The sequence below is a fragment of the Erpetoichthys calabaricus genome, chromosome 14 (genome assembly GCF_900747795.2).
Source record: "Erpetoichthys calabaricus chromosome 14, fErpCal1.3, whole genome shotgun sequence".
Lineage (NCBI taxonomy): Eukaryota > Metazoa > Chordata > Cladistia > Polypteriformes > Polypteridae > Erpetoichthys > Erpetoichthys calabaricus.
Window position 1 is genome coordinate 101,233,490 of NC_041407.2, and position 25,705 is coordinate 101,259,194.

Here is a 25,705-nt window from a genome sequence, read left to right on the forward strand (position 1 = left end):
CTGAGTGCTTGCTAAAGAGAAGACATTGGACTAAAATCTTTTGTGTACATAAGTTTACAAAAGTTTGTGTAGTTTTATGTTTGTAAAGGCTTCTCTAAGTTGACACATTAGGGACTTGTGGAACTCCGAAATACATAATTAAGCAGTTGGTGATAAACAGGCATACTACTGGTTCTATGAACAATGCACTAAAACCAAGAAATCCTCCCACATTTGTAGTCTATAGGTTGTTGGTTCCATTGTGACTTGCAAGTAAAAATGTCTTCATAAGTTAACACAACAAATGGGTGTATCACAAAGGTCATGTCTGCAGATGCTCCATGATTTATGGACTACATTTGCTCATGTGCCACCTCACCTGGTATGCATGTCTCTCTATCTTTACATAACACTAGTTAACATTGGGCATTTGCAAATTGTAATATATCTTATAAGCAGGATGAAATGAACAAAAATCATCATTTTACATCTGAAAGCCAAACCGTAAAAATAAAAATAGGGAAACTAATGCCATAACTATAGCAATATTCCAGCCACAGATTTGGACCCAAAACAAAGAAACAAACCAGTAATATACTTGAGTGCTAAGCAGGTTTCTCAGTACATGATCACTGAGAACCGCAGCTGTCCCAACTCCAAATACTAAAACTCTGATGGGGTTAGATAGGGAGCATTTTATTATGATGAGAAAGCTGAATGTGCTTTACATAAATTGAAAGAATAGAGAATGCAAACACAGGTGGCACCAGTGAAAGCAGTGCAAAACAAAGAACAAATGTACAGGCAGGTACAGAAACATGCAACAGAAAGACCTGTGAGTAAAACAAAGCAACTCACAAATATGGAATAAATGGTCAGAGGGGTAGAGAGCTACTCTGCTGTAGAATTATAAAAGCTGATATAGAGTGTCTGCCCTGTCGAGGAGAGATCCAAACACTCTGTGACTGAGACAAAGCACCATGGTAGAAACTGGATCTAGGATAATACTTCATTTACTGTACTGAACAGAGGTAGAAGAAAAGTCATACCCCCACCATAACCACTGTTAATGTGATTTGTTATCTGCTTAGGTCTCTTATGTATTGTAATAGTTCAACAATGGCATCCAGCAAAAATAATTTACAGTACAAACAGCTGCAGCAGCAACAAGTGTCACACAGCAGTTGAAAGTTTTATCCTTCAGACAAACTGGCACAGTGCCTTTATTAGTATTTACAAAGTGCTTAGAGTACAAGGGCAAATAATACTGGAATGCGACTAAAGGGGAAAAAATTCAATGGATCAGAATATTCACTTGGGTGGAAAGACATATACAGCAACTGCAGAAGCTTCAAAATCATACTTACTCGTAATAATTAGATGGGATTTCAACCAAAACAGCATGCTTTAACTGAAATATAACTTCACAAGTAGTGAAACTAGACACAAAGTTCAATATGCAGTTGAAAATAACAAGCAGTAAAAAATAATTTCCATTTCCTGCAAGGCAAAATGACAACAGAATGATTTTAATTACTGATTTACTAGTTAAAAGTGTATCTACCATCCTCACCAAATTTGATTAGTATAGGTTAAAAAAAAAAAAAGCCTACAGCATTTACACATTAGCACCTAAAATCTGTGCTGAGTCTCACTTTCCTTATGTTTTGCCAGATAAATGTCTAACAGCTCTGGTTAAAAAGATGTTAGAAAAGCATCAGAAGAACAGTTTGGGACTAGAAATTCATTGTGAAATATAATGTTCATTCCAAAAAATTAAAAATAATATAGTTTCATAATGAGACTTTAATTAAAACTGGACTGCCTACATAGTCTTAAGAGTAGTATAGACACATTTACAAATTAATGTCTAAGTAACAGCACTGAACAGTAACACCCTTGAAAGGTATTCTTAAAAAGTAAATATAAACCTGTAATTTTTGCTTCTCTTTGTTATCAAGTTTAGGCTGACATCAAGGAGAGGCTAGGAGTTCAACCACAGATCCTTCTCACTGATAGGAATCAATTCAGGTGGTTCAGGCACAGATACTGATACAGATGCCTCCTGGACGCATTCCTGAGGCAGTTTTGAGTACAACCAGCTGGGGGGAGACCCCAAGAAATAATCCTCCCAGCGAGCCCTGGGTCTATCTCCAAGATAGCCTGAGAATGGCTTGGGATCCCATAGTATGAGCTGGTAAATATGGCTGGGGAAAAGGACATATGAGCTTCCCTGATATGACTGGTGTCACCACTACTCGGTCAGATAAGTGTGGGGAAATGAATGAATCTTCTATCCTAAGTTCTTGTTACTTTCATACTTTACTGTTGTACTAGGGTGTTGTACCGTGTTAGCCATTATGAATGTAGAGAAAAGCCAAGCAAAATGACACCTTTTATTGGCTAACTAGAAAGATTACAATATGCAAGCTTTCGAGGCAACTCAGGCCCCTTCTTCAGGCAAGATGTACCTTTTATTGGCTAACTAGAAAGATTACAATATGCAAGCTTTCGAGGCAACTCAGGCCCCTTCTTCAGGCAAGATGTAATTACATCTTGCCTGAAGAAGGGGCCCGAGTTGCCTCGAAAGCTTGCATATTGTAATCTTTCTAGTTAGCCAATAAAAGGTGTCATTTTGCTTGGCTTTTCTCTACATACTTTACTGTTAAAATAGATTATATAGTTCAACAACATACACATAAACTCATTTATGCTTTTATCCCTGTGTACACTTAAAAAGTTTAGAAATAAAATGCTACATATGTTCTTAACTGATTTGGACACCATTAAGGCCTCCAGCATAAATAGTTCAAATCAATTCAGAAACAGGTCAGCTGTCAAAAGCAGCAGGATGGAGGGTATACTAATTTCTTCAAAAACTACAAAACCATCTCAACATTAGTAACATGCAGAAGGCAATTTAATTTTCAAAGCAAGACCACAATATTTGCTGATCAAAAGACTCAAAAACTAACATGAATAAAGGCCAAGAGCATATTGTCTGGAAAAAAAAAAAAAGTAATTAAAAAGATTTAAATAGCGATGATGTTACATTTTAGATGACTATGAAATTACATTTAATTTATTTTGTGCATTTTTGCAGATACCTTTATCCAAAGAGGCTTACCAATCAGAAGGGCACAACACAAGTGATTTTCTGCTTTGAAGTTGTGACACTGAAATGATGAGCAACTTGCTCAAGGACACATACCAAGTCAGTGGTGGGGGAATGAAACAGCAAGCTTATGTTTTATAAATAGATATATACAGTATTAGCCCAGTACTGTACTCTACACCACACACAATGTTTAATATTAACAAACTTTTGTAGTAAAAGATATTATATAAACAGTCAGTGATACTGAGGGACTCATATCACCAAGGTGGACTTAAGTCCCAAAACAGTTTATAAAAAATGTCTTTAATTAACTATTCATTTTTAAAAAAAATAAAAGTAAAAACCAAAGTTAAAAGCCAGAAGAACTTGGCTTAAATATCAAAAATAATTTATTTTTTACAGCACCTATTTGTGGTGGGTGCAGAACCACACTTTCAACGTATGCTCCCTACCTCTATTAAAACACAAATACGAAGAAATTACATACAAAGGTAAAATGATTTGAAAAATGCTTTGATATAACAGTAACCAACACAGACATTATAAAACAGTGGTTCTCAACACATTTTTAAAACTAACCATGGCTAAAACCCAGAGTCCCCTCTACAGGATATACTGATTATTAACAGGACAGTCAACATTTTTTAATATACCAAATTAGTATGCTGTTGTGAGGCTTTTATTTAGTTTACAAAAGAAAGGATCAGGATGCTAATCCTTTATTAGCTGTGTGACTGTAAGAAGGCATGCATAACAAATATCACAACCGCAGCAGTTAAACATTTCACCATTATATGTCCCAGTTCAGCCCAGGTCTGGACCCAAAGTGCGTATGGGTCTAGATATAAGCAATGGTTCATCTGCTGCGAATAGGTGTTGGATTTTGGGGTGGGGACTTTAACAAAGCCGAAGAAGCATTTGTATTGAATGGAACTTATGATCTATGAAATAGTAAAAATACCAGCTTTGGAGGATTATAAATGATATACAGCTGTCTGCAGAGTAAGCTGTGAAGTTAGGTATTTAGGGGTTAATTTGAAAGATTTCTCAAACTAAACCATCAACCTTTGCTCTCATTAATTCTCTCTCCAAATACCCCTGCTGTTTGTGATCTCAAAGGATATGCATCATGCAGCATCAATCATTATGTTCATTTGCACTGCACAATGTCATGCCGGGATCGAAACAGGACATTTAACTGTATGAAGATATGACGTGCTCCAACATCACTGTCATGGGCACAAGCATTGCAGTTGCCTCCGGAGTGTTAGAAAACGTGTCTTTAGCAGGCAAGAAGGACTGCAGAGCAAAGTAGACGGGTCTAAAAGACTAAATTGGTGCACTACTAATAGTGATGTCTGTTGAATTATTGTTTAAACCAAATGCTGACTGGAAAGGAACTACAATTTAATGGTTCATTATTTTAATGTGTCAAAATCTTAGCTTAAAGAGAATACTCCATGACTTTTTTAATTTCACTGAATTGCACTGTTTACTAATTAAGCCTTTAAATCGTTAAAATAATAAAATCAGATTAATTGACAGAATTGTTGAAATATGTCATTAGTTCAGATTTTGGAAACAAATTTAAGAAATACTGAATTACAACCTTTAGAGTATTGCTCTTGATTCCTGTAAATTACAACAGCTGATGGCAAACCAATAACTCAGTAGACATTTTAAAGTGCAAATCGTTCACACATTACCTTGGAGAGTAGAAACTTAAAAAAAATTTTGCTGGATTAAAAATCGCACACATCTTATTCAAACTTGTATAATAAATTTATAGTGAGACAAGACTATATGACAGCAGAAAATCTTGAGATGAAAATTCCTACACTTTAAAATTAGCTTGCGCTACCACTGCACAGAGATTAAAATCATATTTGTACATACCACAAGGGTAAATTACGCCATCCTTCTCCCCCAGTATCTCCTACATATTCATTTTTATCATTCAGCCTCATAACTGGTTAACTGTATGTGTGTTCATGTACGATTATGTCTTGTAAATGACTAGCATTCTGTCTATGCATCTGCTAACCCTGTAATGGCCTCAGAAACTGGTGGACTTATGAACGTTTAACAAATACTATACTTAAGCAGTTAGTTGGTGAATTGTCTGTATCAGGTGAAAATCCAGTATAATAACTTGCATGAGCTTAGAGTATTTGAGGGAATTCACCATTGTTATTTCAAAGATACTGATTTTTTTCTTCCGTCTACACCACAGAAGCTTATTCATGCCACAAACGTGTTTTTTTTTTTTTTTTTTTCACACTTACAATTGCATGATTTCACAAATGTGTTATTTCCTGGCAGCTGGTAACAATGCCCATGCATGCTGAACAAAGATGTTGTGACCAATATGGGAAGGTATCTACATATAAACTGTCCATTTAATATTTTAAAATGGGCCAGATTTGATTTCTGCCTTAGTCACAGTGTTGTATTTGCATGGGCTGACTGGCAGGACTGTATGTTTAGAATAGTGTCTAGAGATACACTGGTATACATTCCAGTATCATTCCTGAAGACAGATGCTTTATACATTTTCTGGAGGCACTGCATGCATGACTTTTTCTGTCCTTTGGGAAAATGTACAGATTTCAGCATGCATGCAGCAGTAAGAGATGCATAATCCACAGCCAAAACATTGATAAAATTCAAATTGCATCAGAGGCTCTAGGGGTGCAACAGAATTCATAACGTGATAATTTGGCCTTGTTGGAACCAATTATAAATCAAACCATGCACAGATAAAATATATGCAATTGAAATGTGAATCCATACATGTAAATATCCACTTCATCCAATTCAAGAGCAAGGATCTCTAACGAGATCAGATATAATGAAACGATAAGATATAATGAAAAAAATTCAGAGCCCCACAAAATGTTAATGAAAGTAAAAGGGAATCTGATTTTAATGAGTCTCTGAATTTACCAAAATATTTATTGGCATGGCACTGTCCGCATTAGCAAGTAACAGAAAAGATTATTACATATAATTAATATGCAACTATGGTTGTCAAAAGTATCCAAATATCGATATGTATTTATTTTAACATTTTAAATTAACTTCAGTACTCATTTTTCAAGGCATAGATTCTACAGTCTACATTACGAATGCAATTCAAGTTTGTCATGACTCAAGTTATGGCCCTGTTTCCATCCAATCACAGATGTTAATAAGAAGGTAACTTCAACAGATTCACAACTTTCATCAGCACACTTAACTGACAAAGAGGGCAGTCAGAGTGGGAAACACTCTAGCTTTGTGGCAAATGGGGATGGAAAACCACAAGATGCATACAAGCCTGTATGCAATATTTACAAAATTAGTCAATACAAAACATTTTGAGAGGTAGCTTAATTCTAAATTACAGAAATCTCAGTAAAGTACAAACCTGTAAACTGTGGTGTTTGAAGTAGGGAGGCAACATTTATTTTCTTTTTTGTACGAGTTAAAACGTTTGTTGCAGCCAGTGAAGCACATACCACATCAAGGCAAAGTCTGCAATTATTTTTTACCAGCAGGACACTTTTACTCTGTGCTGTTCAGGGGCAAGTTGAGGAAAAGGGGTCCAGTCACTCCCTCAATTTTTAAACCTTGCTATGAAGTCTGCTGCAATAGTGCATTACTTTCTTTCATTAGGCGCAATTCAAAAATTATGTTTCATCACATTTACTATATAATGTAAGGCACTGTAATTTTTCAGTACTCCAGTATGTCAGGGCTCTTTTGCACCCCAACAACAGCAAGGCGTGGTCTAACAGAAGAGCACATTCACATGCTGATCTTTCATGCAAATTTGGAAATTACAAAGACATTGTAGTTATTCACAGAGAAATGCAATGTGTACTGTTTGCATTTACGCAAAGCCTACAAGTGTGTTAGTGGTCTGTTTGTGTGTACTTTTCTGAACAGCTGTTTACAAAAGATAACATTAATGTTTTTTTCTTGAATGTCCATTTTAATATTTTCTGTATACTGTTCACAAAAGACTGCAAAACGTACTAAAATATTTATTGACATTGGTAACACTTCATTGTACTACCTCAGTATTTATTTTCATCAATGTAAAACAAAAAAGATTGACCAGATTTAAATTTCCTTACTTTTTATTATTTACAGAACTTTACTCTTATCTTTTACAAAAGACTGAAGTGCTTGAATTATTTGTATTTAATTACTAAAATTTCTATTATTTATTTCCATCAATGTTAAGATGTTAATGCATACATATTTGAAATTCATTTAAATAAGTTTCGTATTGAGTTAAATTATATCAATGTCAATACTTTTCTAACAATGGCATTTAAGTTTGAAATTTTGGTATCACGACAACCCTATATGTAATAAATTCCATTTGTAAATATATGAATGAAAAGACCATTGACTGGTGGTGGAGAAATTCAGCCATTAAAATGGAGTGGATAGCACTGGTGCTGAAGGTTCCATAAAGCCTTGGTTCAAGGTTTTAGCTCTAGTCACATAATTTACAATCCTGCAACATGATCCTGATTGTAAGCTTCCAAGATATCTGTGAAATAATGCAATAATTTTTACAAAAAATTTTTTATGAGTATCCAGCATAATCTTCTGTACCATACAGCAATAAGCAAACCAATAAATCGCTTAAGGTATTAACTGTGTAAGGCAATTCCCAATTAAGCTTCAGCTTTTAACCTACTGAGAGACATAAGGGTATAACTTATTCATTAAAGTTTAACACTAGAACCGCCATGCATTTTTCCATTCTATATACGCCATCAATATAAAATAAAAGCTAATACTTATCTATATAGTTAATAACAATACAGTCATACTTAGATTTTTCAATAAATGTGTATGTAATTGGCAAATGCCATGATGAACTGATAACACTTCCACATCAGCAGTCTGCACTTATTTTTAGCCTGAGCAGCTTACGCACCAACAGCAGCAGCACTTTCTTCACTTTTATTTTGTTGCACATGTATGCACTTTCTTCACTTTTATTTTGTTGCACATGTATTCTCTCATCTGTCACTGCCTCTGCTCTTGACTGGTATTTTTTCTTCCTAACCATCTCTTGGGCTGCCTTTCTCAGTGGGAAAGCAGCTCACAACTCATTTTGTTTACAATTAAGTACAGAACAGGTTTGTCTTTTAAGCAAGAAGCTTATGTTCTAAGGAAAGTGACATGAAAATACTGTGGTATTTTTCCAATGCCTTCTTGAGTCTTTCATGAGTTCTAGGCACCACAGCTGCAGACTGTCTTTGCCTGGTAATCAATAGTGACAGTTTAAAATGTATTTGTCACTTACATCACCAGCAATCTAAAATCGTATTCCAGACATGTTCTGAGAGAAAGGGAATCACAACTTCATCATGTTATAAACACATGATACAAGTGTGCTAAGTATCTGATATAGCTGCAAAACAGCCAATATACCAAGTACACAAACCGTATCAATTTGACGTTGGGTAAAGAGAGCACAAAAGATATAATGTTGTGGACTGAGCAACCCACAAGGGAAGGGCACAGTGTTGGAAAGCAGTTCGCTCATGTTTTCAAAGACATGGCAGACTCAATGATATATGCAAATACGAGACCAAATAGTTGGCTTTCTTTGCTTGTGCTACATGCAGATACATACACACATCGGTGGTTAAAAGATACAATGATGGGCTAGTTAGTCTTCCTTTGTCATGGATCTAGTGCCTTGGGTTCCAGTCGTGCATCTGATTCCATTCTATGTGAAGTTTCCATGCTCTCCCTATGTTAATGTAGGTACTACAGATCTTTTACCAAATCTGAAAAATGTGTGCAATTTGTATTATCTACATTGGCCCTATGTAGGTATGTGCACAAGTAGGATTTACAACATACTGGGGTCCAATTTGTAAAAGATCTCTGCTTTGTGTCCAGTGCTGCCAAAATAGGTTCTGAGCCCATCAAAGTGGATTAGGCAGGTCTAAGAAAATTAAGTTCCCATAGTAAGCATTTTTGTGCTGGTGTTAAAAAGCTCAAACATTACTAGAGAGTAGAGTGTGTGTGTTTTTGCAAACTATATGGTGTTACAGTTACAGGCGGGTCTCATTCACTTTAGAGCATTGATAAGAATACTTCACAGATGTCAACTTTCACTGCAACTTAAATTTACTGAGCATTTCATAATTTACCAGTAAAATAATTTCTGCAGGGCATTAACAGTTTGTAGATAAATGCAACACACAAATAATTCTAAAGTATTATAATCAGCTGTAACCACCACCCCCACTATCACCACAACCTTTAAAATTAAGGATTTTTCAGGATTCAACTCAAAACTACAAAATAATGTTTAACTTTCCAGACAGAATTTCCAAATACTGTATGTTTAAATAATAAACTTACGGCCAACAGATACATTATGAATAAAAAGACAAAAACACATGCTTCAGTTTATTTCTAATAAAATAGGGTCCATATCTTAAATCAATTAAATAACAATAAAATATGGCTCAAACTCTAAGCCAAAATGCAATGGTTCTCTTGAAACTGATAAATAGGAGCTCTGTCTTATGACAGTCCACGTCAAACAATAAAATATCACTTATTTAATGTAACCAGCAGACTGTGTCAGATTAGTGAAATCGGATAATCCATATCTATTAATGTCTGAATGTCGCATGAAAGATTATGAAGAAAATGAAGCAGATTATAATTTTAATTCCTAAAAAAACAAACACACACACACAAGAAAACTTTGTGATTCTCCGATGATTAAAAAAAAAAAAAACACACACACACACACACACAAAAGGTCCGGTGGTTTTCCTTTTGGTGTATTCAAAACATTGCCAACTTCATTTCTTCTTTTTAAATAATCACCAAAACTAAAAGCAAAAATATTTGGTGTGTTTCTTAGTTTTAGATCATTTATACCAAACCACATTTTTACACTACATTGAGCTATTACTCCTGGTGAAATATTCTACCATTTCCTCTTAATCTACTGGGAGATCAGGACTATATTCACCCAAATACAATATACAACTAGAAAACTGTCAAATATCAAAATAAGTACCAACTATTATTTATTTCTCTTGATAAAGGTCATAAAGACTGAGAAGTGTATTCATAACTTCAATGTCAAATTTCACAAATATACACATTACTATATGTTTAACACTTATTTGTGCAAGACCAACAATAAGTCAAGGACGTTCATTTTCAAGTTTTCTCTGTTTACAGACATTATTTATTATGTATTATAGAGCTCCAGGTTTACAGAGGCATGCAATAGTATTCAGTCCCCTTGAAACTCATAATTCCTGCATGACAAAATATTTGTGCACATCTCTATCCATTTAGTATTTTAATGTGAACTCTTACGCTGTAACAATACATTTCCAAAGTCAAAATAAACTATTTTCAGTATATATTTAACTGAACAAGAAACACTTCACAGTTAGTGCAGTTTTTCACTGCAGTTTCTTGGAGAAAGTAAGATTAGGGCAACTTAACACCCTAACCACACTAACCCGTAACCTTAAGTATATACAGTTAAGATTAGGGGTAACTTAAGGATAAGGGTCAGTGTGGTTTGCGTGCAGTATAGACATGACGTAACATCACTTCCGCCGTGAAACTGCTGCTCATTACATTCAGTGACTTCCGCTAAGAAACTGCTGTGCTGTATGGATCTGCAGCTCTTTAGTTGGATGCATCTTATAAACAAGCATAACAGTAGCTGACAGTGAAAAAAGAAAATCTGAAGGAAAGAAAATAGAACAATGTCACCCTGTACTGGTTCTGTGAAAATTAATTTACTTATGAATGTTATAAACTATTTAAATGAAACAAAAACACAGACAATTAGGTTCACTCAACATATAATAAAGTCCACAAGCATCAATTCGTGCAGGAAAAATAAAATATACACACTGCAATGGAATTTTAAATTAACATGCTGAAACTAGAAGATATGCAATTAAACAAACAGTTAAACACGATACTCACACAAGCCTCTGATTAACAGATTGACAGTAATGAAAACATATAGCCAGTGGGACTCTCTAGGACAGTAACTGGCACAGAAAAGATTATGTCTGCCTCTACAGGAAAACAATACATGATCCCACTGTGTAAAGATTTCAAGCTTGGAAATTTATTACAAGAAGCAACTCTGTCATATCCTCTCTTCTCTTCATTATGAACCAAAGATATCTATCACAGAGTGGTTCAATACAATAAATTTCCACATTACTTTATACAATGAAACCATGTTTTATAAAAACATGAATATTTTATTCATAAACATCTAAGAAAATGATATGATGTGAAGTGTGATAAAGATATGATGTGAATTTGAACATAACTTAGTAATTATTTTCAAATTAGATATAAAAATGCAAATATTTAACTTTCAAGTATTTCTGGAAAGCAGAATAATAATAGTTTTCATTTTACACTGCAATGAAATAATAGAGGTTAAAATTTAGGGTAATCTGTTTCGCTTGTCACCTTCAACTACAAAGATAGAATAAGCTTTGAATTCACACAAGACACAAGTAACAAACTGTGTGTCAAGTACCTTTTTAAAACTGCTTCAAAGATTATTCATGTAAATTTGCAGCATGTTTTCCACTAATATATTTTAATATTTGTCACTGTTGTTTGTCTTCTATGTTGTACAAAGGCATATACTGTACAAAGTAATTTGAAGAACTGCACATTATGAACATTTAAACAGAGAAAACAAGCTTTTTACATGCCACTTTTAGAAAGAAGGGATTTCTGATTTAGATGGTATAATGATGAAACTGCGTTGATAATCTGCTTGTCAGTCATGCAATACATAAGGATTACAATGGCCAAATACTACAAAGACTGATTCCAAAATGATGCCCCACAAATCAAACTTAAAAACTCTTATTTTAAGTATAAACCACTGCGGGAACTTAATGGCCTATTTTATTAAATTATCAAGATTTTTCACCAATTTATTTATCACCTAAAATAAATCATGAAGAATGATATGAATTTACCTTAAGCAAATGTCTATCTGATTCAAATTCTGGCTGGCAGTAGATACTTTGCCAATGCTCCCTACTAATCAGTACAGGCTTTCTATAAGCAGTTGTGTCATAGATAAATCTCAAAAACATACCTTCTAAATGTAGATTAACCATCTGTTCTGAGGGGTTAAACAATAACAACCAAGACAAGATAAGTACTCCAGACAGCAAAGCGTGCTTCAGTCAGCTGGGATGTAAAAGAACTGGCATACAACATGTGTGCGGTACAAGAGGTCAGAAATATTAAAGAACAGAGCAAAGCTGCACCACATCATTTCCATACATGACATACAGCAGTTGAGACCTGAGAAAAATTCTTAAAATTTCAGGAAAGTAAGTCTATTTCATTCCAAAATAAGCTGTCACTAATATGCAGGTACAGCCGCTCTCAAGACACGAACAGAAATATGCCAGGAGTATAGTACATAAATGGTATACAGCTTATTAAACACAAAGTAGTCAAGGTATAAAGTAGACCGAGTACATTAAAGTTTTTATGTAGAACTAGAAATAAAAAGGATTCATTTACTTGGAAAATTATAAATGGGAAATAAGTAGTGATGAGCAAAACTGTTTTTTTTAAATTGAATTTGCAGCGAAACCTAGGAAAAATAATTTTGCAAAAAATTTACAAAAAAATGGTGTTTTGCCAGAGGTGAAATTCAGGCCATTAGCACATATATATTCATCTCATCTACAACCATTTTTTTAACATGTGCAAAAGAGAGTGGAAGCATAGGTTTGGGTATGACAAGCATTTCAGAGGAGACAACCATGGCTGCCATCACTGATTTGGATTGGCTTACAGAGCTGGGCAATGTGAGTGCAGCTGGTCATTCCTCTGACCACAATGGAGTGGTGTTTTAGCCGGAACCAGCAAAATAATGTACAGGCAGGCACTGCATAAGACAGATGAAAGCACACAGAGAAGGAGGGAAGGAGCCAAGGGAGACTGGGTGGTGGTAGAAGATGGGACAAGTAAAGAAAAAATTAGTTTTGACTGCAGAACAACGCTTAAGAAACAATATTACTTACTTTCCATCCCAACTTAAAAAAAAAAAAAAACAAGAATCAAATTTTAGGGAGTCTCTGTTTCTCAAGAGTGAAATCACATGTGAACAAATTTGAGGGGTAATTTTACAAAACTGTATATGAAGAGAAACTCAACTGTTTCCCTCATCACTAGAAATAAGCATATAGGCACTTCAAATGTAAAACACAATTCCAAGATTACATTACATTACATATACCTTACCTTGGTGGCAAAGAAACTGCTGGTAAAACCATAAATTCAGACAGTAAATTTTCAATTCAACTCTGAAATACTGATCAAGTCAGTATCTACCAGTGCTATAAATATACAACCCCAATTCCAATGAAGTTGGGACGTTGTGTACAACGTAAATAAAAACGGAATACAATGATTTGCAAATCCTTTTCAACCTATATTCACTTGAATACACTACAAAGACAAGATATCGAATGTTCAAACTGATAAACTTTATTGTTGTTTTGCAAATCTTCACTCATTTTGAATTTGATGCCTGCAACACGTTCCAAAAAAGCTGGGACAGGGGCAGCAAAAGACTGGGAAAGTTGAGGAATGTTCAAAAAACACCTGTTTTGAACATTCCATAGGTGAACAGATTAATTGGAAACAGGTGTTTGTCATGATTGGGTATAAAAGGAGCATCCCCAAAAGGCTCAGTCATTCACAAGCAGGGATGGGGCGAGGTTCACCACTTTGTGAACAACTGCGTGGGCAAATAGTCCAGCAGTTTAAGAACAACGTTTCTCAATGTACATTTGCAAGGAATCTAAGGATTTTATCATCTACTGTCCATAATATCATCAAAAGATTCAGAGAATCTGGAGAAATCTCTGCACGTAAGCGGCAAGGCCGAATACCAACACTGGATGCCCGTGACCTTTGATCCCTCAGGCGTCACTGCATTAAAAACAACATCATTCTATAAAGGATATTACCATGTGGGCTCAGGAATACTTCAGAAAACCATTGTCAGTTAACACAGTTCGTCGCTACATCTACAAGTGCAAGTTAAACTCTACCATGCAAAGCGAAAGCCATATATCAACAACACCCAGAAACGCCGCCGGCTTCTCTGGGCCCAAGCTCATCTGAGATGGACTGATGCAAAGTGGAAAAGTGTGCTGTGGTCTGACAAGTCCACATTTCAAATTGTTTTTGGAAATCTTGGACGTCGTGTCCTCCGGGCCAAAGAGGAAAAGTACCATCCGGATTGTTATCAGCGCAAAGTTCAAAAGCCAGCATCTGTGATGGTATGGGGGTGTGTTAGTGCCCATGGCATGGGTACATTGCACATCTGTGAAGGCACCAATAATGCTGAAAGGTACATACAGGTTTTGGAGCAACATATGCTGCCATTCAAGCAACGTCTGTTTCAGGGACGTCCCTGCTTATTTCAGCAGGACAATGCGAAGCCACATTCTGCATGTGTTAGAACAGCGTGGCTTCGTAGTAAAAAAAGTGCGGGTACTAGACTGGCCTGCCTGCAGTCCAGACCTGTCTCCCATTGAAAATGTGTGGAGCATTATGAAGCACAAAATACGACAACGGAGACCCCGGACTGTTGACCAACTGAAGTTGTACATCAAGCAAGAATGGGAAAGAATTCCACCTACACAGCTTCAACAATTAGTGTCCTCAGTTCCCAAACGCTTATTGAGTGTTGTTAAAAGGAAAGGTGATATAACACAGTGGTAAACATGCCCCTGTCCCAGCTTTTTTGGAACGTGTTGCAGGCATCAAATTCAAAATGAGTGAAGATTTGCAAAACAACAATAAAGTTTATCAGTCTGAACATTCAATATCTTGTCTTTGTAGTGTACAGTGAACCCTCGTTTATCACGGTTAATCCGTTCCAGACTCTACCGCGATAAATGAATTTTCGCGAAGTAGGATTCTTTATTTACAAATTGAAATATTTTCGCAGTTAGAGTATAGAAAACCTGTTTACGACCTTCTAAATACGTTTTTTAACATTATTAGAGCCCTCTAGACATGAAATAACACCCTTTAGTCACCATTACACTCGTATTACCCAATATATTAGACAAAATAAGAGAAAATAAGACATATTAGATGTTACAAATATCATATTATTATTATTGTACTGTACATTTAATTACACACACACACAGTTCTTACACACAACCACTAACCTATGAAGGCACGAGCTCAGTAGGAGAGTCTTCAGGTTGTAAGCTGGAAGCGCTGATCGCACCCTCAGAGGACACAGACGCCCCTGGGAAAACCCCTGAAACAGCTGACAGTCTACCTTCACATTGCTCCTTACCCTTCTTACTTGCGCTATAACGCGCGATAAACCTCTCACGCGGTACTCCGCTTACTTAAAAGTATTGTGCAGCGCCTCTCACCTTTGGAATTGGTTGTTTTGTTTCTCTCTCTCTCAGACATTCTCTGCTCCTGGCAGAACTGTCATCTCTGACTTGTCATGGAGCACGTTTAAACTTTTGAAAAGAGACAAATGTTTGTTTGCAGTGCTTTGAATAAAGTTCTTTTTTTTTCTACAACCTCCTGTGTCTCTGTGCAAATCTGTGACCCAAGCGTGACAAGGTGGTGCAGTATCTTCAGCAGGTGCGTCGTTGTCTTCTTCCGCTGAAGGAGTACTAGGAGTAGGCAGTGGGTGTCTGGGTGCATGGCTGAAGAACATCTTGATAGGCAGTTGCTGGCACTGTCTTTTCATATGCGTGAGGAGGCTTTTGTAGGGTATTGCCATCTTTGATCATATCCAAGAGTTTCACCTTCTCCTGGATGGTAAGCATCTTCCTCTAGGCACTTAGTTTCATTGTCAGAAGGCTTAGAAAAAGCAGAATGTTTAGGAGCCATCGTGGGGCTTAGATAAAAGTTCTCAGAAAGCACATGCGTAGTGACGTAAGCGTGTATGAGAAAAAATCGCGATAGAGTGAAGCCGTGAAAGTCGAAGCGTGATATAGCGAAGAATCACTATATTCAATTGAATATAGGTTGAAAATGATTTGCAAATCATTGTATTCTGTTTTTATTTACGTTTTACACAACATCCCAACTTCATTGGAATTGAGGTTGTACAAAATTGATATCTTATGAAGCTAATTTCAGATATTGTGCTAGACAATAGGGTCTAGGTTCTAGTTATCTAGGGATCATCATAACAAGTGTTAAACAATAATGGATAATTACATAAATATGTGATCACTCCTGCTTATTTTTGCAGAATATTCAAAATGGCTCAGAAGACACTATTATGCAAAGATTGCTCCAAAAAATGTTTACATAAAAGGCATAAGCTATTTCAGCACACATTTACTGGAGAATAAGCCTAAAATTCACAAAAGTGATGAAGTAAATACTCCTTAGAGCACTAAAATAGCTTTCGAACTGAAAGAAAAGCAGCTTAAAGAGAAATAAAGGTCATTCATAGAAGCATGTGATACTAACATGGAAAACAAGAGAAAATACACAGGAAAAAAGTACATTTACATGTCTCTTTATGATAAATCTGAAAAGTCTACTTCAACTAAAACAGTACCCTATTTGTTAGCTAATCAGGGCCAGTTTGATCACTGTATTCACTAAATTACAGTGGTGTGAAAAACTATTTGCCCCCTTCCTGATTTCTTATTCTTTTGCATGTTTGTCACACAAAATGTTTCTGATCATCAAACACATTTAACCATTAGTCAAATATAACACAAGTAAACACAAAATGCAGTTTTTAAATGATGGTTTTTATTATTTAGGGAGAAAAAAAATCCAAACCTACATGGCCCTGTGTGAAAAAGTAATTGCCCCCTTGTTAAAAAATAACCTAACTGTGGTGTATCACACCTGAGTTCAATTTCCGTAGCCAACCCCAGGCCTGATTACTGCCACACCTGTTTCAATCAAGAAATCACTTAAATAGGAGCTGCCTGACACAGAGAAATAGACCAAAAGCACCTCAAAAGCTAGACATCATGCCAAGATCCAAAGAAATTCAGGAACAAATGAGAACAGAAGTATTTGAGATCTATCAGTCTGGTAAAGGTTATAAAGCCATTTCTAAAGCTTTGGGACTCCAGCGAACCACAGTGAGAACCATTATCCACAAATGGCAAAAACATGGAACAGTGGTGAACCTTCCCAGGAGTGGCCGGCCGACCAAAATTACCCCAAGAGCGCAGAGACGACTCATCCGAGAGGTCACAAAAGACCCCAGGACAACGTCTAAAGAACTGCAGGCCTCACTTGCCTCAATTAAGGTCAGTGTTCACGACTCCACCATAAGAAAGAGACTGGGCAAAAACGGCCTACATGGCAGATTTCCAAGACGCAAACCACTGTTAAGCAAAAAGAACATTAGGGCTCGTCTCAATTTTGCTAAGAAACATCTCAATGATTGCCAAGACTTTTGGGAAAATACCTTGTGGACTGATGAGACAAAAGTTGAACTTTTTGGAAGGCAAATGTCCCGTTACATCTGGCGTAAAAGGAACACAGCATTTCAGAAAAAGAACATCATACCAACAGTAAAATATGGTGGTGGTAGTGTGATGGTCTGGGGTTGTTTTGCTGCTTCAGGACCTGGAAGGCTTGCTGTGATAGATGGAACCATGAATTCTACTGTCTACCAAAAAATCCTGAAGGAGAATGTCCGGCCATCTTCTGTTCGTCAACTCAAGCTGAAGCGATCTTGGGTGCTGCAACAGGACAATGACCCAAAACACACCAGCAAATCCACCTCTGAATGGCTGAAGAAAAACAAAATGAAGACTTTGGAGTGGCCTAGTCAAAGTCCTGACCTGAATCCAATTGAGATGCTATGGCATGACCTTAAAAAGGCGGTTCATGCTAGAAAACCCTCAAATAAAGCTGAATTACAACAATTTTGCAAAGATGAGTGGGCCAAAATTCCTCTAGAGCGCTGTAAAAGACTCATTGCAAGTTATCGCAAACGCTTGATTGCAGTTATTGCTGCTAAGGGTGGCCCAACCAGTTATTAGGTTCAGGGGGCAATTACTTTTTCACACAGGGCCATGTAGGTTTGGATTTTTTTTTTCTCCCTAAATAATAAAAACCACCATTTACAAACTGCATTTTGTGTTTACTTGTGTTATATTTGACTAATGGTTAAATGTGTTTGATGATCAGAAACATTTTGTGTGACAAACATGCAAAAGAATAAGAAATCAGGAAGGGGGCAAATAGTTTTTCACACGACTGTATATTAAGATACCATAGGATGCTAAGGAATCAGACTGTGAAACCATTAAAGTCATTAAAAGGAAAGATATGTAAACTAAGTACAACTTTTAACAGTGATGAAATGGGATTATTTTGAAAAGAATAGCTTTCTATTCTTTGCTCCAGGGTAGATACAAAGTAAGCAAGAACTTACAAAATCGTTCTCTTTCATAGCAGGCTGGGCTGAAAAGTGTTTAGTATGCATCTCTACTGTGCTAGAAACTCTAATGAATTCACATTAACCTCACATTTTGAAAGTGAAAATTTGCTGTTACTAAGCTTCACACAATTCAAAAACATGTTGTTCTGCATCATATGCATGTATCTTCAGCTTTATTGTCAGCTTTATATTTTCTTACTACTATATTTTAAGTACTTAAGACTTGTTTTTGGTTAAGCAACTTTGAAAAAATAGCATATACTAAATAGTAATTTTGAACTATTCACTAATCATAAAAAGTAATACATTCAATTGTTTCATTTATTAGATAGTCTCAAAGTGATCTAATTTGTAAAAATAAGAGGTTTGCAGTGTTATCTGTTCAAACTTCTAGAAGCACCCAATATATCCTAAACATAAATTTAATTAATTTTACTAAGATTTTTTCCCCTGTGGAAATACAGTGGTAAGCACAATTTTCAACTTTCTACTTAATTACGTTAGCTCGCCTTCAAGCACCACCTTCCCTGCAGGAAGGAGGATAAAGATAATGAACAATGAACTATGCATCTACTACAACTAACAGCATGGTGCCAAGCCACAGTGGAGATACGTAACGCAGCCCAAGTTGGAAGAACTAGACAGAATCATGTCTGCTTTGTTACTGACAACAGAAATAACCCAACCAAAAAATAATGTAAACACAGCAAAGTTTAATGGCAAGCTGGAATAAAATCATACAGTGGAATAATAAGTTGAGAAGATCTGAGTGGAGACATTAAAACATTTTGCAAATCTCAATACTTAAACTGTAAATAAATTTTAAAAATATATGATAGCTGGAAAAGCGTATGCTGGCACTGAATTTTCTTTACTGTATTCTTTTCAAAATGCCTTATTCTTTTCCTCATTAATAAGACAAGGATACCACAATAAACAGACATGGCATGACTGTTCCAGAATATCATTTATGTAATAAAATGTTCAACTGAAACCTGATACCAATTACAAACTATGTTTTTTCTTAATGAAAATTTTATTTATACTGTACATAATATATGAGACTATAACATACTGTACATAGATCATTTTTAAGTGTACTAGAATTCAGTGTTACATGCAAATTCGTCTTTTGGTAGTGTAGTTTTAATTGTGAATTAATAAATAGTAAAAAAATGAAGAATAACTTCATGCCTATAACCAATGTCTATAGTTAATTTGTTTGTTTGTTTGTCAACCTTGCAACTATAAAATAACTTTCTGCATTGCCTATTCAACCCAAAAGAAATGTTTTTAGACTCTCTGTGTCTTGTCCATTCATCAAAAATCCCTGAAACCCTAACAGACTTTATTTCTAAGACATACATACATATACATACACACATATAATATATACACAGACAGACAGACTAGATTAGATAAATAAATACAGTACATATTTTTCATCACAACATTATGTAAAAGTGCAGCACAAATGTTTAATAATGCTTTATAATAACAAAAAAATATCCCTTTGGAAAAATCAACAAAATATGACAATCTACTGACAACTTTGGGCTGCTGCATAAAGAGAAGTTTTTATTATTATATAGCACATTTGCTTAGGTGGTTTTAAAAAGGTGATAGGCTGAGGCTGGATTTGCAATGTCTAATGAGAGAATGGCACCTGTCATTTTTATATGAAAACAGGCAAATGGTAAAACATTAAAGCTAACTCATATACCCAATTACAACCATCATATACAAATATTTTTATTTGGATCTGAAAGATAAACGTTGCCATTTTTATTGGCTAAAATTCTGTCCTTTACCTAGCAAAAATAAAACCTTCCGGGTCAGAGTCACCTATGCAGCAGCCAAACTGGCAAGATATAAAGACCAAGGAAATAAGATCAGGCATCAGAGCATGAGAACATGGTACCTGTGGAGAAACTAAATAAACTGTGACGTGGTATGGGTCACAACCTCTACTCTAGTAGAAAATTAAAGTGGGGTTCATAAAATGCCAGAGCATCTTCTGGACAGTAATAGGCAATGCTCTCACAACTTTGTACCCTATGGCCCATTTAATGCAGGCAGTCCAGATGCTGCCTACTGGATGTGGAGAGATGCCACAAGGTTGCTTACCTATCTGTTATAAATACCTGTACAGTACATCAGTACATTATACAAGACAGGAGGGAAGAAGGCAAGTATTTCTGCTGGTACCATCCATTCATTAAATTAAGGGGAAAAATGACAAAGAAAGGCCCACAGTTCAGCATTTGAGTTTTGTCAACAACCTCCAATACTCCAAAAACAAAACCATATTTGCATAGCTCATAAGGCTTCAAACCCATTAAACTTTTCCCTAAACAATTGCTTAACAAATGATACAGCAGTTTTGATGAGTAAACAGCTTTTGCGACTTGAATTTAAAATTAAAAACAAATGTTAGGATTAAAGTAGAAAAACAAGAAACAGGCATTTCTGCATTTTTGGGATGTTTTTTAGAAACCTCTGTACTACAAGAAATATGGCAGGAATTGAAATAAAAAATATCAATCTAAATACAGCTATCTAAAAGAAAATGCCATACTAAACCCATACTTCTTAGTGACTCCCTAATCATATCACATTTTATATAACACTAAAGTTGCCCAAACATTTTATTTAACACTAGTAATGAGCGAGCCCCACCTCTCCACAAGTTTGGCAAAATCCTGGAAATGTTCAGGAACTTCGCCTAACTCCACAAAATGCACTGAAGTCAATGGGGAAGGAGAGACTGTATTTAAGTGTTCCTGAGGGCTGGTGAAGCATATGCAAACTATGCTAGACCAATTATTGTGGCCAAAAATGTGATCTAAGCTGTGAAGCAATAGTGCTACCCACCGCGGCACCTTGCCTCAAACATTAAAAGACAAAAAAACAAAACAAACACCCACAAACTAGCAATAAGTAAATAAAATATTGATCATTGAACTCACAGAGGTCCAATCTTGAGGCACACATTGGCTGTGCCACAAAGCAGCAGCATGGGACTGGCTCATTCCACTGTCTGAAGTCGTGGCTCTGGGCGCAGCTTCCCACGTATCTGTGCAGATGTTATGCAAGTTTTACTGCTTTAAAAAAAAAAAAAAAAAAAATACACAAATGGAAATCCGGCAGGAGTACTGACCAGGTCATAATGACAACAATCTTAAAATAGGCCTGCATGAAAGTTCTGCACATAGCTGCTACAGCTCTGCGATTTCAAGCTGGTGCCATAATGCACCAAAGGGCACTTGGGGGGGATAAAAATGTTTGCCTACACTGGCCCAAGGCAAATTTCCAAGAAAATATTTGGCATAAAAGAACACCAGCGAACGTGGTATATTCTTCTCGGAAAACACTGGTGAATTTCAAAGGCTGCGGTGGGTTGGCACCCTGCCCAGGATTGGTTCCCTGCCTTGTGCCCTGTGTTGGCTGGGATTGGCTCCAGCAGACCCCCGTGACCCTGTGTTCGGATTCAGCGGGTTGGAAAATGGATGGATGAATTTCAAAGGTCAACACTATTTAACAAATTAGATTAAAAAAATTAAAGCACTGAAAAACTGTGCTCATTTGGCTCTTATACATTCCAACCCAGCCACAGGGGATGCAGAAACAAGTGTGTTTCTTCATGCCGGTCCCAAGCCCGGATAAATGGGGAGGGTTACGTCAGGAAGGGCATCCAGTGTAAAATTTTGCCAAATCAATATGCAGACAACAATACAAATTTCCATACCAGTTCGGTCGAGCCCAGGGTTAACAACGACCGCCAACAGGGTGCTGGCAGAAATTGGGCTACTGTTGGCCGAAGAAGGAGGAGAAGGAGAAGAAGAGGGGGAAGACGTGCCCAGAGGTAGGAGGAGAGGAGGAAAGTAAATAGAGTGGAAATGAGGGTAGGAACTTTGAATGTTGGCAGTATGACTGGTAAGGGGAGAGAGTTAGCAGATATGATGGAGAGAAAGAAGGTTGATATATTGTGTGTGCAAGAGACTAAATGGAAGGGGAGCAGGGTCAGGTGGATCGGAGGTGGATGCAAATTGTTCTATCATGGTGTGGATGGGAGGAGAAGTGGGGTAGGAGTTACTCTGAAGAAACAGTATGTCAAGAGTGTTTTGAAGGTGAAAAGAGTGTCAGGCAGAGTAATGATTATGAAGCTGGAAATTGGAGGTGTGATGATGAATGTTATTACTGAGTATGCACCGCAAGTTGGGTGTGCAATGGGTGAGAAAGATGATTTTTGGAGTGAGTTGGATGAAGTGATGAACAGTGTACCCAAGGGACAGAAAGTGGTGATTGGAGCAGATTTCAATGGGCATGTTGGTGAAGGGAACAGAGGAGAGGAGGAGGTGATGGGTAGATATGGTGTCAAGGAGAGGAACGAAGAAGGTCAGAGGATAGTGGATTTTGCCAAAAGGATGGACATGGCTGTGGTGAATACGTATTTTAAGAAGAGGGGGGAACACAGGGTTACGTACAAGAGTGGAGGAACATGCACACAGGTAAATTACATCCTATGCAGAAGAGTTAATCTGAAGGAGATTGAAGACTGCAAAGTGGTGGCAGGGGAAAGTATAGTTAAGCAGCATAGGATGGTGTTCTGTAGGATGACACTGGAAATCAAGAAGAGGAAGAGAGCGAGGACAGAGCCAAGGATCAAATGGTGGAAGTTGAAAAAGGAAGACTGCAAGGTTGAGTTTAAGGAGGAGGTGAGAAAGGCACTGGGTGGCAGTGAAGAATTACCAGACAGCTGGGAAACCACAGTAGATATAGTAAGGGTGACAGCAAGAAGGGTGCTTGGCGTGACATCTGTAAAGAGGAAGGAGGAAAAGAAAACCTGGTGGTGGAATAAGGAAATACAGGAGGGTATACAGAGGAAGAGGATGGCAAAGAAGAAGTGGGATAGTCAGAGAGATGCAGAAAGTAGACAAGAGTACAAGGAGATAAGGCGCAAGGTGAAGAGAGAGGTGGCGAAGGCTAAAGAAAAGACATATGATGAGTTGTATGAGAGGTTGGACACTAAGGAGGGAGAAAAGGACCTGTACCGATTGGCTAGACAGAGGGACCAAGCTGGGAAAGATGTGCAGCAGGTTAGGGTGATAAAGGATAAAGATGGAAACGTACTCACAAGCGAGGAGAGTGTGATGAGCAGATGGAAAGAGTACTTTGAGAGTTGGAGGTGGGATTACATCAGGGATTGGCTCTGAGCCCTATCTTATTTGCAATGGTGATGGACAGGTTGACAGACGAGATTAGACAGGAGTCCCCGTGGACTATGATGTTCGCTGATGACATTGTGATCTGTAGAGATAGTAGGGAGCAGGTTGAGGAGACCCTGGAGAGGTGGAGATATGCTCTAGAGAGGAGAGGAATGAAGGTCAGTAGGAACTAGACAGAATACATGTGTGTAAATGACAGGGAGGTCAGTGGAATGGTGAGGATGCAAGGAGTAGATTTGGCGAAGGTGGATAAGTTTAAATACTTGGGATCAACAGTACAGAGTAATGGGGATTGTGGTGGAATGGGTGCAGAAGAGTGTCAGGAGTGATTTGTGACAGACGGGTATCAGCAAGAGTGAAAGGGAAGGTCTACAGGACGATATGAGACCAGCTACTGTATGTTATATGGGTTGGAGATGGTGGCACTGACCAGAAAGCAAGAGACAGAGATGGAGGTAGAAGAGTTAAAGATGCTAAGATTTGCACTGGGTGTGACGAGGATGGATAGGATTAGAAATGAGTACATTGGAGGGTCAGCTCAAGTTGGACGGTTGGGAGACAAAGTCAGAGAGGTGAGATTGTGTTGGATTTGACATTTGCAGAGGAGAAATGCTGGGTATATAGGGAGAAAGATGCTAAGGATAGAGCTGCCAGGGAAGAGGAAAACAGGAAGGCCTAAGCGAAGGTTTATGGATGTGGTGAGAAAGGACATGCAGGTGATGGGTGTAACAGAACAAGATGCAGAGGACAGAAAGATATGGAAGAAGATGATCCACTGTGGCAACCCCTAACGGGAGTGGCCAAAAGAAGAAGAAGACATTCCATGAGCCTGAAAACCTCATTTTGCTGATTGCAGCATCTAATGAAATACTTAATAGGTTTTTGCTACCTCCAAGCTTGTCCTCAAATGTGCCACTACCTCTGCAATGCTATATGTTTGATAACTTTTCAATCAAATGCTTTAATGAAAATCTGATTTTAGTTGTAATACAAATAAAATGTTACCTAATTTTTGGAAAAACTGCTTTAGCAGATGCAAGCTAACACTCTTAAAATGAAACCGGGAAATATTTTTTGAAAATGCCCTGAGTTACCTTAAAATTACAATATAGTTATTTATAAAAAAAAATAAATAAAAATTTACTCTTAACATATTCTCTTTACTAAGTCATATAAAAAAATCACATTTAATTCAAACAAACTTTAATTTTCCTCCTATACAACATCAAGCAGAACCTTAACTGTGATACAATAAAAAGTCACAAAAATTACTTTTTTTTTTATAAACAAGACTTTAGTTTCTGTTGCTTTCCACAAAATGTAAAAACTGAAGCAATTAACTTGGGCACACTGTGAAATTTTATTTTTCCTAATACTTGCATGTCCTATGGTAAATTCTTCCAATCTTCCTGTAGGAATCAGGATATACTTAATTCTACACAATGCGTGCACTTGTGGACGCTGCTGCTATGCAAGCAGTGTACTGTCTATGCTTGTGCGTGAACTTTGTGTAAAACTGGAGGATTCTACCAGGTGGCAGTGCGAGAAATCATCATGGTGAGAAAACTATATTCAGTTTCACTGTGTTGTGAGTTAAGGGATAAAAGTCATTAAAGATAAAAATTCTTTGCACATTCTGATACTGTTGCAAAGGTGCAAAAAAAAAAAAAAAAAAAGACAACAGCAACACAGAGGATAGTATGTGAGATCCTTTGAGTCATGCCTATTCAAGAAATGGATGGAAAAAAAACACCATGAATACATTTGCATGTCAGCATATATATTTGATGATTTGCTTCACCACATCGAACCATGTACATCGAAGCACACATATTGATCATGTTCGAGCTGCATTGCGGCATGCTGTGATGTCACATACCAAAACTTGAACACACACTCCAC

The 25,705-nt window shown here is 36.9% G+C and overlaps 1 protein-coding gene across 5 annotated transcripts in view; it reads right to left on the bottom strand.

Annotated features, from left to right (window-relative positions):
• Positions 1-25,705, bottom strand: part of stat5a (signal transducer and activator of transcription 5a) — a 234,063-nt gene that overhangs the window by 132,990 nt on the left and 75,368 nt on the right. The window contains exon 2 of one of the 5 annotated variants that reach the window (XM_051918838.1): positions 21,545-21,679. The exons of the other annotated variants lie outside the window; for them this stretch is intronic. The gene's annotated coding sequence lies outside the window, so the exon portion shown is untranslated. The remainder of the gene's footprint in view (positions 1-21,544; positions 21,680-25,705) is intronic. 5 annotated transcript variants of the gene reach the window in all.